This window comes from Symphalangus syndactylus, chromosome 4 (genome assembly GCF_028878055.3).
Source record: "Symphalangus syndactylus isolate Jambi chromosome 4, NHGRI_mSymSyn1-v2.1_pri, whole genome shotgun sequence".
NCBI classification, from domain to species: Eukaryota; Metazoa; Chordata; class Mammalia; order Primates; family Hylobatidae; genus Symphalangus; species Symphalangus syndactylus.
Window position 1 is genome coordinate 123188885 of NC_072426.2, and position 11111 is coordinate 123199995.

At 37.8% G+C, this 11111-nt stretch overlaps 1 non-coding gene across 1 annotated transcript; it reads left to right on the forward strand.

The window, feature by feature from the left end:
- The first annotated feature begins 8696 nt into the window (after positions 1-8696).
- Positions 8697-8804, forward strand: LOC129481375 (U6 spliceosomal RNA). The gene has a single exon (XR_008657385.1). It is a non-coding gene; the product is annotated as a U6 spliceosomal RNA (small nuclear RNA).
- Positions 8805-11111: the final 2307 nt, after the last annotated feature.

Sequence of the window (11111 nt, forward strand, 5' to 3'; positions counted from 1 at the left end):
GGTTTTCTGGTCCTGTGTTAGTTTGTTAAGGATAATGGCCTTCAGCTCCATCCATGTCCCTGTAAAAGGCATGATCTCATTCTTCTTTATGGCTGCATAGTATTCCATGGTGTATATGTACCACATTTTCTTTATCCAGTTTATCACTGATAGACATTAAGTTGATTCCATGTCTTTGCTATTGTGAATAGTGCTGCAATGAACATACTCATGCATGTTTCTTTAAAATAGAATGATCTATATTCCTTTGGGTATATATCCAATAATGGGATTGCTGGGTTGCATGATATTTCTGTATTTAGGTCTTGGAGGAATCATCACACTGTCTTCCACAGTGGCTGAACTAATTTACACTCACACCAATAGTATAAGCATTCCTTTTTCTCCACAACCTTGTCAGCATCTGTTATTTTTCAACTTATTAGTAATAGCCATTCTGACTACACCATACTTCTTATACAGTGTGCAGAACTATGAGCCAAATATAACTCTTTTCTTTATAAATTATCCAGTCTCAGGTATTCCTTTACAGCAATACAAAATGGACTGGCAGAGTGCCTTTATAAGAAGAGGCTAGAGAACTAGATAGCTCCCATTCCACCACGTGAGGATACAAGGAGAAATTGGCTGTCTACAGCCCAGAAGAGGCACCAGAACCTGACCACACTGGCACCCTCATCTTGGGCTTCCAGTCTCCAGAACTGTAAAAAATAAATTTCTGTTGTTTATAAGCCACACAGTTTATGGTGCTTTGTTACAGCAGCCCAAACTAAGACATAACAACCACCAAGGAACTAATGATAATCATCTTTGAGTTTACAAAACCAAGAATAAACATCAGAATATTTATTCTATATTTTTAATGTATTAACTGTGCCCTCCTACTTACTTCCAAATAATAACATATGGTGAGTTAGACAAGACTTTACAGAGTAAATTTTACGATATTAAGTAGAATGATTAGGTACAATGCTGCAGGGTGTTTAGAGTCAAATTTACCTTACTCTTGGGAAACTGCCCATTAGAACCTACTTCCTTGGCCACATTTGACCCAATAGCCACCAGCTACAGGCTGTCATGCACCTTATATGAAGATCTAGGAAAAGACTCCTGGCCACTAGAGATGTTTTATCTTAGACAGAGATGGACTTAACGAGTAAGATCTCACTCAGGAGTCTGAATACAAGACAAATATAAAGTGTTAGAAACAGTTGATGATGAGGGCAAAACCTAACAGATAAAATATTAAACTCAAACTACAGGGGTAGTAAATGTCATGTTAGCTGTTTAAGTAATTGCATTTAATGTCAAATAAAATGATTCTACTCAATTATTTGCATCATCCAGCCCACACGATAGCATAATCTTGTCATCTTCTAGTATATTTTGGGAAATTGGGTTTTTAACATGCCTCCATCCAATTCAATCCTCCTCACTGCCAGCTGGCTTCTAACCATTGTTCTCAGCTCACTGGAGATTTGCTACTGTCCCAGACTGAAAATCCCATTGCCTTTATTCCACCAACACCCTTCACCTAAGGCCATTACATATAACATATACAACATATGTTTACTGAGGATAATTAAAGTTGGGAATAACTTTATAGTGAACATTAAACACCAGTATCTCTAGCAATTCATTGACCATTCCCTACCAGAGGTTAATTACATTGGCCATTTTTCTAGGTAAGCCCTATCTTTTCTCCATTCTACAGGGCACATTTCTCTCCAGGCTTATATGCATATGGGTGCAAGGCAATAAAGTTAATGAGTAGCTTTTACTTTCACAGATAAAGTTTTCTTCAAACACATGGCTTTGTCAGTCTTGCATTTTGCAAATTTTTACCTTATTCTTAAAGTTATTGTTTTTAAAAACATATATTTGTATGTATGGTGTGTGCGTGTGTGTGTGTGTGTGTGTGTGTCTGTGTGTGTGATGTGTTTGATTTTGGCCTCATTTTCTAGTAAGTAGGGGATGGTAAGCACTCAAACAAACTAAAAAGTGCCTTCATCTTCTAAAGGAGGCAACTGGTCTCCAGCTCCAGCCTCTGTTGCCAAGGCAGGATGCCAACCGAATGCCACCAGATCTGCTAACTTTTCAAGAGAAGCCAGATATCCAGTATGTATAAATTTCCTAATTTTAAAAGACCTGGCTACTATTTTAATTTTTTAAATACTATGTGAGAAAAATAAAACTTGTATGAGGCAGTCTATCCAGCTAAAAGAAGACCCTGTCTTCCATCTCAAATTCTAGGGTTCCTCTCTGCTATTGGAGATGCCAATGGACAACTCTAAAATTTCTGTTTTAAATATTGTAGTAACCCAGTTTGAACTGGCTTAAGAAAGGATAATTCATTGAGTCTATCTTATGGGGCCCAGGCTGAGGAGTGTGGCTGGATCTTGGGAACATTGGGTTCAGGGACTCAAATATCATCAGAATTTTCCACTTGTAATGGCTACTTTTCCTGTACAGCTCCTTCATTTCTCTCTCCCCCATACCTTCTCTCTCTCTCTCTCTCATTGATTTGATTTTATTCATGTCTTCTGATGGCGAGGCTGCAGCCATGAATAACTCCCAAACTTTTTTACAAGATTTAGGCTTCCAAAGAGAGCTAGCCACCTCTTTCTTGATTTCCAAAATTCCCAGGAAGAACTCTGATTGTCCAATCCTGGGTCAGGTAACCAAACTTGAACCAATCAAATATGACCACAATGGGGTAATGCTCAGACAGTGAATATGTAACCAGAAGGGGCTGAAATAGTAGAGAATGTTGCACTGAAAAAAAAACAAAAAGGTGTTGCTATGCAAATACCATTGCAAACACACAATTACATTCACAAACTTTAAGTAACAGCAGGAAGTTGCCTATAATTAAATGTGCAGCTCTGTATACAAGCAAGTTAAGCTACAGAATTTTCAAAGGATTTATTAGCTTAGAATTAGTAGAGAAAAACTTTCTGAAGGATGAGGGATACAAGCTACCCTCTGAAGTATACGTAAGATTTTGTTTGACACCGCATGTTCTCACTCATAGGTGGGAATTGAACAATGAGAACACACGGACACAGGAAGGGGAACATCACACACCGGGGACTGTTGTGGGGTGGGGGGAAGGGGGAGGGATAGCATTAGGTGATATACCTAATGCTAAATGACGAGTTAATGGGTGCAGCACACCAACATGGCACATGTATACATATGTAACAAACTTGCACGTTGTGCACATGTACCCTAAAACTTAAAGTATAATAATAATAATAAAAAGATAAAACAACAAACTCATAAAAAAAAGATTTTGTTTGATTACAGGGAGCCAAAGATCCAAAAGGCAAAGCAGAGCCATGAAGGGGGACATTCCATTCAATTCCACATAACTTTGTCAGGGACCTGTGCAGTATAAGGGATTGTACAAGAAACCAAGGCCCAAAGTCAATCGTGAAGAATTAGACAATAACAGTCTTCCTGACTGAACTCTTCTTGGTTAAGCAATGTGCTCAAAGAATGTTAATAGATTTTTGTCAATATTAAGGGAAGTCCCTAGATGCATTCCACAGAACATTACACTCTACCCTGACTCTTAAACGTGTTATCAACTTAAATAAAGACATTTAAGGCATGCTCACAAAATCTGCTGAGAATACAAATTTGAGAAGGTTTAAAAATGACTATTCAAAATTGTAAAATAATAGGTCAAAACCAGCATAATAAAATGTATTAGGAATCAATGTGAAGTGCTACACTGAGGATCAAAAGAAAACTGACTTGGAGTTCAGAATGTGGTAGATCTGGCACAAGAGCAATCAAGCAGGGCAAAAAAAGCAATCTATGAGCTTCTCTTAATTGCAATGTGGCTATGAGTCAAAAAAAATTTTTTTGAGACAGAGTCTCACTCTGGCACCCAGGCTGGGGTGCAGTGGCACGATCTCCACCCACTGCAACCTCCGCCTCCCGGGTTCACGCCATTCTCCTGCCTCAGCCTCCCGAGTAGCTGGGATTACAGGCACCCGCCACAATGCCTGGCTAATTTTTGTATTTTTAGTAGAGATAGGGTTTCACCATGTTGGCCAGGCTGGTCTCGATCTCCTGACCTAAGTGATCTGCCCCGCTTGGCCTCCCAAAATGCTGGGATGATAGGTGTGAGCCACCAGGCCTAGCCAGCTATCGGTCAAACTTCTGGCAGGGCACTAACATACAAGATGCATCCTTAAGGAGAATTAATTGTTGTGCCCAAAACAAGAACATTGGTCATACCACTACTCAATATCATTACATCTAGATTATTCTATTCAACTCTGGATTCTGCATTTAAGGGATACATTGACAAACACTTCCAAGGAAAGAGGACTAGAAAGTGGAAGGGTCTAGAAACCATGTCATAAATAATAACTTAATGGGGTCTAGAGAAAAAAGGACCAAACAAGAAAAGACTTTCCTGAGAACTTAGACTAACTCTGAGGGTCTCTAGCAGGTGGAACTAGTACCAGTTTAAGGAAGTTGACAAGAAGCAGTGTTGGATTCACTTTGAGAAAGAAATCCATAATGAATACTGCTATCCTATAAAAAATGGATTGCCTTTTAAAGCAATGAACTAGACAAATACCTGCCAAAGAGGTATGGATTATATTCCTTCCATGAGAAGGAGGTTGGGTTCACTGACCTAATAATCTCTTCCAACATTCTATACTCCATTAGTTTGTTTTTCTGCACATATTTATTTACATATGTTTACATATAAAGGGATGGCTCCTTTAGCCATGCCAAATAAAGAAGCCAGCCAATGTCCTTTGGCTTCAACATATGTAGAGTTTAAAAACTACTATCAACTCAGCAAAGATTTTTGGCAATTTTATTTTGTTCTAAAAACCTCAAATTCAATTTCCCCAGAAAATAGACATAGTAATATCAATTCACGGATGACTTACTTAGGTAAGAACGAACTTGGAGATTCCAATGTAAATAATTTTTGCCCGAAGATCAAACCAGAAATTGTACCAGTGTCTACAACTCATTTCAGGACAAAATAAGTACTACTAAGTGTTCTTCCATGAAGCTTCTATCTACAGCTGCTAAGAGAGATTCTCCAATAGAAACTCAGTTTGAGTATGGGCTATGTTGCTTACTAGTTATTTTAACTTGGGCAAGTCATTAGCCTGTCTGAAGCTCAATTTTTCATCTCTAAAGTGAAGCTGTTAATGCAATAATATCTTCCAAATACCTTTTGGGGTACAATGATCAAGTTTGATAATATATGTGAAAATATTTATAAATTGTAAAATATTAGCTATTACATGCTGAGGAAAAACAGCATATATTCAATTACAAATTTCTACAGCTGGGATTTCTTACACTGAAACATTTTAATGTTCCATTAAAATCCCAGCTTCCACCTGCAAGACTCTCTGGCTTTAATATACAGGGTTACATTTTAAAGATAAAACCATTCCCTAATTATGGCCGCCTGCTACATTATAAAATTAACTGTTTTGCTTTAGTGCAGAGTTTAGCAGCTGGTTCAACCTTAATGCTTTTTACTCAGACCACACACTGTGGCATAATATCCTTTCATTTCATTCCAGTGTTTCACATTAATTTTATACTTAATTGTCCTTTACAGTATTTCTGTCTTAAAAATTTTTTTGGAGGTTAAGTGAAGCTTGTCCTAGAACCAGGGGCTACCAAACAATCAGAACCTTCACTTTTCCTAATGAGTCATTCAACAATACTGTAAAAATAAAACTGTTCAACACAAAAGCTGAGATTTTAATTTAAATTATTTATAAAGCAGAAGGGAAGGATTAGGTATTGCTGAAACAAAAAGATTTTGCACTTGCAGTATGTTAAATGATTTTACATGCACAGTATGTTTTTAAAAGTTTACTGATCTCACATTTAGTAATAAACTCCATGGGATGTCTGGCAGAAATTCCCCGCCACAACAGTTTACGCCGACCATCTGTGTCTGCAAGAAGCTTCCAGATATTCTGCCACCTGATTCACTGTCCCAACTCTTCTCACTTCTATTTACAGGCTTCTTTTAATTTTCATCATATACTGTATCTACCCTGAGAGGAAGAAAATACTACCAAAACAGTACAGTGTTACATACTTCTGAAACCAAAATAAGATGGGAGAACTTTTAACAACCAATTCAATTTGTAATGGGTTGATGAATCTCTTGCTCTTCAGAGTGAGGCTGTATCAGCAACACAGAATATCACAGAAGGAAGGGTCTTTATAGATTGTCTAGTTCATTGCCTTCCTTTGACAGATAAGGAAACTGAGGCCCAGAAAGTCAGAGGCTTGCCTGAGGCCCCACAGACTGATGCCAGGGAGCAGGGAGGAGAGTGTGGGGTGCAGTTGACCCCCCAGCATGAGCATTTTTCAACACACCATTCAAATTCAGCTGTCCTGTGTCACTAGTGACTGCCTTGGTTCCAGATCCAAAGACCAGCCTATCAATTCCCAATCTGGCTTTGGAGAGTAGACCTACCTAATAAGAAGGAAAAATTTTACAATTAGATAAAGGCTATCTGCAAAGGCCTCTTTTCACTGACCCTCAGCACTCAATCTCCCCTCACCCAGTGCCTCCAAACTCTTGACTCCAGACCAGTGGAAAGCACATGAGCTTTGGCATCAAGACTCCAGAGTTTCAAGTCTCAGTTCTGCTATTCAGCTCTCTGCCCTAGGGCATGTTGCTAACCACTCTATGCCTCCATTTCCTTCTCTTTAAAATAGGCTTAATATTCTCACTTGTTGGGGCTCTGTGAGATTTTAATAAGACATATTTTTGGAAGCCTTATGTGTAAGTAGTCAGTGGCTTAATAGAACCACAAGATTGTCATGGGCATTAAGGAAATATCTGACTGAACGCTACAAAGGGAGTTCTAAAAATTCTGTCAAGTTTCTCAATGTTTGCAAGAGAGACAATTCTGCAATTTTGTATAATCTATTTACGACTCTCTACTCCAGCATTCATTTACCTAAAAGAATTAGGGCCTATTATGTAAAAAAATAACAACCCATTGCAAGACTGCTTCTGTAGATAATGATCTCGATGTAAGAGGGCCTGAATAGGTCAATAAATCTGTTTCCATATCTCACCTGTTTGCTACCTGGATATTGGCTAGGCTGCTCTTGGGGATCCCCAATTATTTGCAAATTGTTCAAATCTCTCCTGGGGCCATAAATATGAGAAGGTGAGTCTACAACTTCTCTTCGTAATTTAAAATAAAATCAAAAAAATTTCACTATAAACAGTTGAGTAACCATGGGTCAGGGGTGGTAAGGATGCTTATTGCTAAGGAAAGTAACTTCAATCTTGACCTGTACTCAAAATAAATCCCATCCATCATCACTCATTTTAATACTCTAGTATTCCATGTTAAGGTTGGTGAGTACTTACAGGTTTAAGAGGAGCTGAGTGAAAAGAGAAAGTTGAGTTTAGAAATACAGTAGCTTCTGCTTATACTCAGTTTTGCTTTCCACAGTTTCAGTTACCCACAGTCAACTACAATCCTAAAAGATTATATTGAAAACTCCAGAAATAAACAATTCATAAGTTTTAAATTGATAGCTATTCTAAGTAACATGATGAAATCACAAGCTGTCCTGTTCCATACCACTTGGGACAGGAGTCATCTCTTTGTCCAGTGTATCCATGCTGTAGAGGCCACCCACCCACTAGGCACTCAGCAGCTCTCTCTGTTATCAGATCAACAGTTGCAGTATCTGAGTGCTTGTGTTCATGTAACCTTTATTTTAATTAATAATGTCCCCAAAGCACAAGAGTAGTGGTGGTGGCATGTTGTTATACTTGTTCTATTTTATTATTAGCTATTGTTAATCTCTCAATGTGCCTAATTTATAAATCAAACTGTATCATAGGTATGCATGTATAGAAAAAAAACATGGTATATATGGGATTTGGTACTATCCATGATTTTAGGCATTCACTGGGGGTCTTGAAACATATCCCCTTGGAAAAGAGGAAACCTCTATAGCCAGTTAGTATCTGCTGCACAGAGGAAGCCTATTAAACACACTTCTAATATTCTGTCATCTTGAACTTTTATAGGTCCCTGGATTTAATGATTAAGATTTTGCCATACCTGAAAATTGTGGCAACGGCTATAACAATTCCAAATTAAATTAGTGCAAACATAGTAAAGAGAATTGAGAAGAGAGCTAACTAGCTAATGAATAATTTTATGAAGTGTCAAAAGCAGCTGACTAGAAAATAGTAATATTAATTAATACCAACTGGCTTCTTAAAACATATCTAGCAGCCCCTCTTGGGATACGTGATTACTGGGTCACAGTCCACAGATTCACGTGGCATTTGGAGTAAGTCCTGCATCTTTCAACATTCTGGACTGTGAAGAACCCTCAGATGGAGCAATGATCTCACTCAGCGTAAATCGTGCCAAGCCTTGGGTAACTCCCCCATCCTGTATTCTCTGGAGAGATGCCACCTCCCAAAAACTGTGGAGTGTAACACATTGATGTCTCAGAAGGTGGGAGGTGGAGGGGGGGTGTAGATTTTCTCTGTTAAAATGTTAATGCAATTATATGAGTTTAAATGTTTAAAGGAAGATAATTAGGATTTTTCAGGGCAAGTTGATGATTTTCTTTTTTTCTCAATAACTTCTTTAACTAATTGCAAAAGTAATGCCCACTTGGAGGAGATAGAAAAAGAAGTGCTTGCTTCGGCAGCACACATACTAAAATTTTAACAGTACAGAGAAGAATTAGCATGGCCCCTGCGCATAGATGACATGAAAATTCGTGAAGCATTCAATTTTTTTAATTAAAAAATAAATCAATGAAAAACCCAAAGAAACGATATTAAATTCACCAATAATCCCCTCCATTCTGAAATGACTGCTATAATAATTTAGTATGAATTTGGCAATGTGGAAGTTGAACCAGGACTACAATGACAAGACTTGGGGCAAGAGGAAAACTTTGGCTAAGCCAGAAACGCAATGATGCTCGGGGCAAGAAGAAAAGGGGTTAAAAAAATTTTTTAAGAAACCTATAAACATTAAGGATTATTTTGGTGAAAACTAGGTAGAACATTGTAAGGGAGGTGCACATCCTCTTTGTCACACTAGACTAGCTCACGGGGCAGAAGCTGAGATTCACCTTTGTAACTTAGCACCTAGCACACCTGGAAGGAAGAAAGGAACTCCTTGCTGTCATTCACCCCAATCAGGCTCTCAGGCAGAACTCGCCTGTGTGAGAAACAGCTTGATTTTACATCAGTGAAGCAGAGTCCTTGGGATTTGTCCATTTAAGATTCATATTCTACACCTTTTTTGCTTTCTCAGTCCAGAACATCTTAATACATAACATGTCTGTCCTCAAAGCAGTCCTGTAGTCCTTCTGCTCTCAGGTTCGGAAGACGTCTCGCCCTTTGAGGTATCGTCCAGAGCCCTCCCAGAAGTTGAATGTTATGTACATCAAATACTTTCTATTTTAAGTCAGAAAATCACAAGCATACTCCACGGTTGGGGAATGTTTATTCAGCTATTTTCCCACAATATAGTAGCATGCAGAGAGAAACAGCTAATGGTGGTCAATTTCAGCTCAGTTCACTGCAACAAATATTGATTATGTGTTATGTGTCAGCAACGGTCCTAGGTACGAGTACATAACAATAAAGACATTCTTCCATCTTGAAAATCTCACAGTCTGTAGAGGGGAGACAGACACAGAAATTATTTTTGTACAATTGTTAAGTGCAAGTGTCTCTGGTACATGAAAGAAAGAAGGATACTGTATTCCCTTCAATTAACTTTCCTCTACTCATAAAACTTATCCCTCAGTTTGTTTGTTTTGGGGTTTGGAATTACTTTTCATTCATTAAGCACCTATTACATATGGCTGCCATTGTATTAAGTGCTTTGTAGATACTGTCTCAACTCTAAAAACCCTGTGAAATGAACATTACTCTCCGTATGTTTTACCCTTTATTGAGGCATAATTGGCAAATTTAAAAATTGTATTTATTCAAGGTGTACACTGATGTTTTGATACACATATACCTTGTGAAATGATTACCACAGCAAGTAATATATCCATCACCTCATGTAATTATTTTTGTGTATGTGTAGTGAGAAGACTTAAGATCTACTCTTTTAGCAAATTTCAAGTATACAATACATTATTATTAACTATAGTCACCGTGGTGTGCACGTATTCATCATAGAACTGTCCATTTGAATCCTTTAACCAACATCTCCCCATTTCCGCTACCCCCAGGTCCCTAGTAACCACTGTTCTTTCTCTGCTTCTATGTATTCAACTTTTTTTAGATTCCACATATAAATGAGGTCATGCAGTATTTTTTTGTGTGTCTGGCTTATTTCACTTAGCGTAATGTCTCCCAAATTCATCTACGTTGTCAAAGACGGCAGAATCTCCTTCTTTTTTAAGGTGGAATAATATCACATTGTGTATACATGCATATATATATATACATATACACACCACAATTTCTTTATCCATTCATCTGTCAATGGTCACTTAGGTTGGTTTCAAATCTTGGCCATTGTGACTAAATCTGCAATGAACATGAGGCAACAGATTACCTTTTTAAGGTACTGATTTCATTTCCTTTGGATATATGCCCAGAAGAGGGATTGCTGGATCATATAGTAGTTCTGTTTTTAATTTTTGAGGAATCTCCACACTATTTTCCATGATAGTTGTACCAATTTACATTCCCACCAACAGTATACTAGGGTTCCCTTTTGCTCACATCCTCCCCAACACTTGCTATCTTTCATCTTTTCATAATAACTATCCTAACAGGTGAGGGATATCTCACCATGGTTTTGACTTACATTTCCCTGATGATTGGCAATGCTGAGTACCTTTTCATATACCTGTTGGCCATTTTTGTGTCTTCTTTGGAAAAATGTCTACTCAAGACCTTTACCCATGTTTTAATCAGGTTATTTGGCTTTTTGCTATTGAGTTGTTTGAGTTCCTTATATATTTTGGATGTTAATACCTTATCAGGAATGTGGTTTACAAATATTTTCTCCCAATCTGTCAGTTACCTTTGAATTTTGTTGATTTTTTTCTTTGCTGTGCAAAGCTTTTCA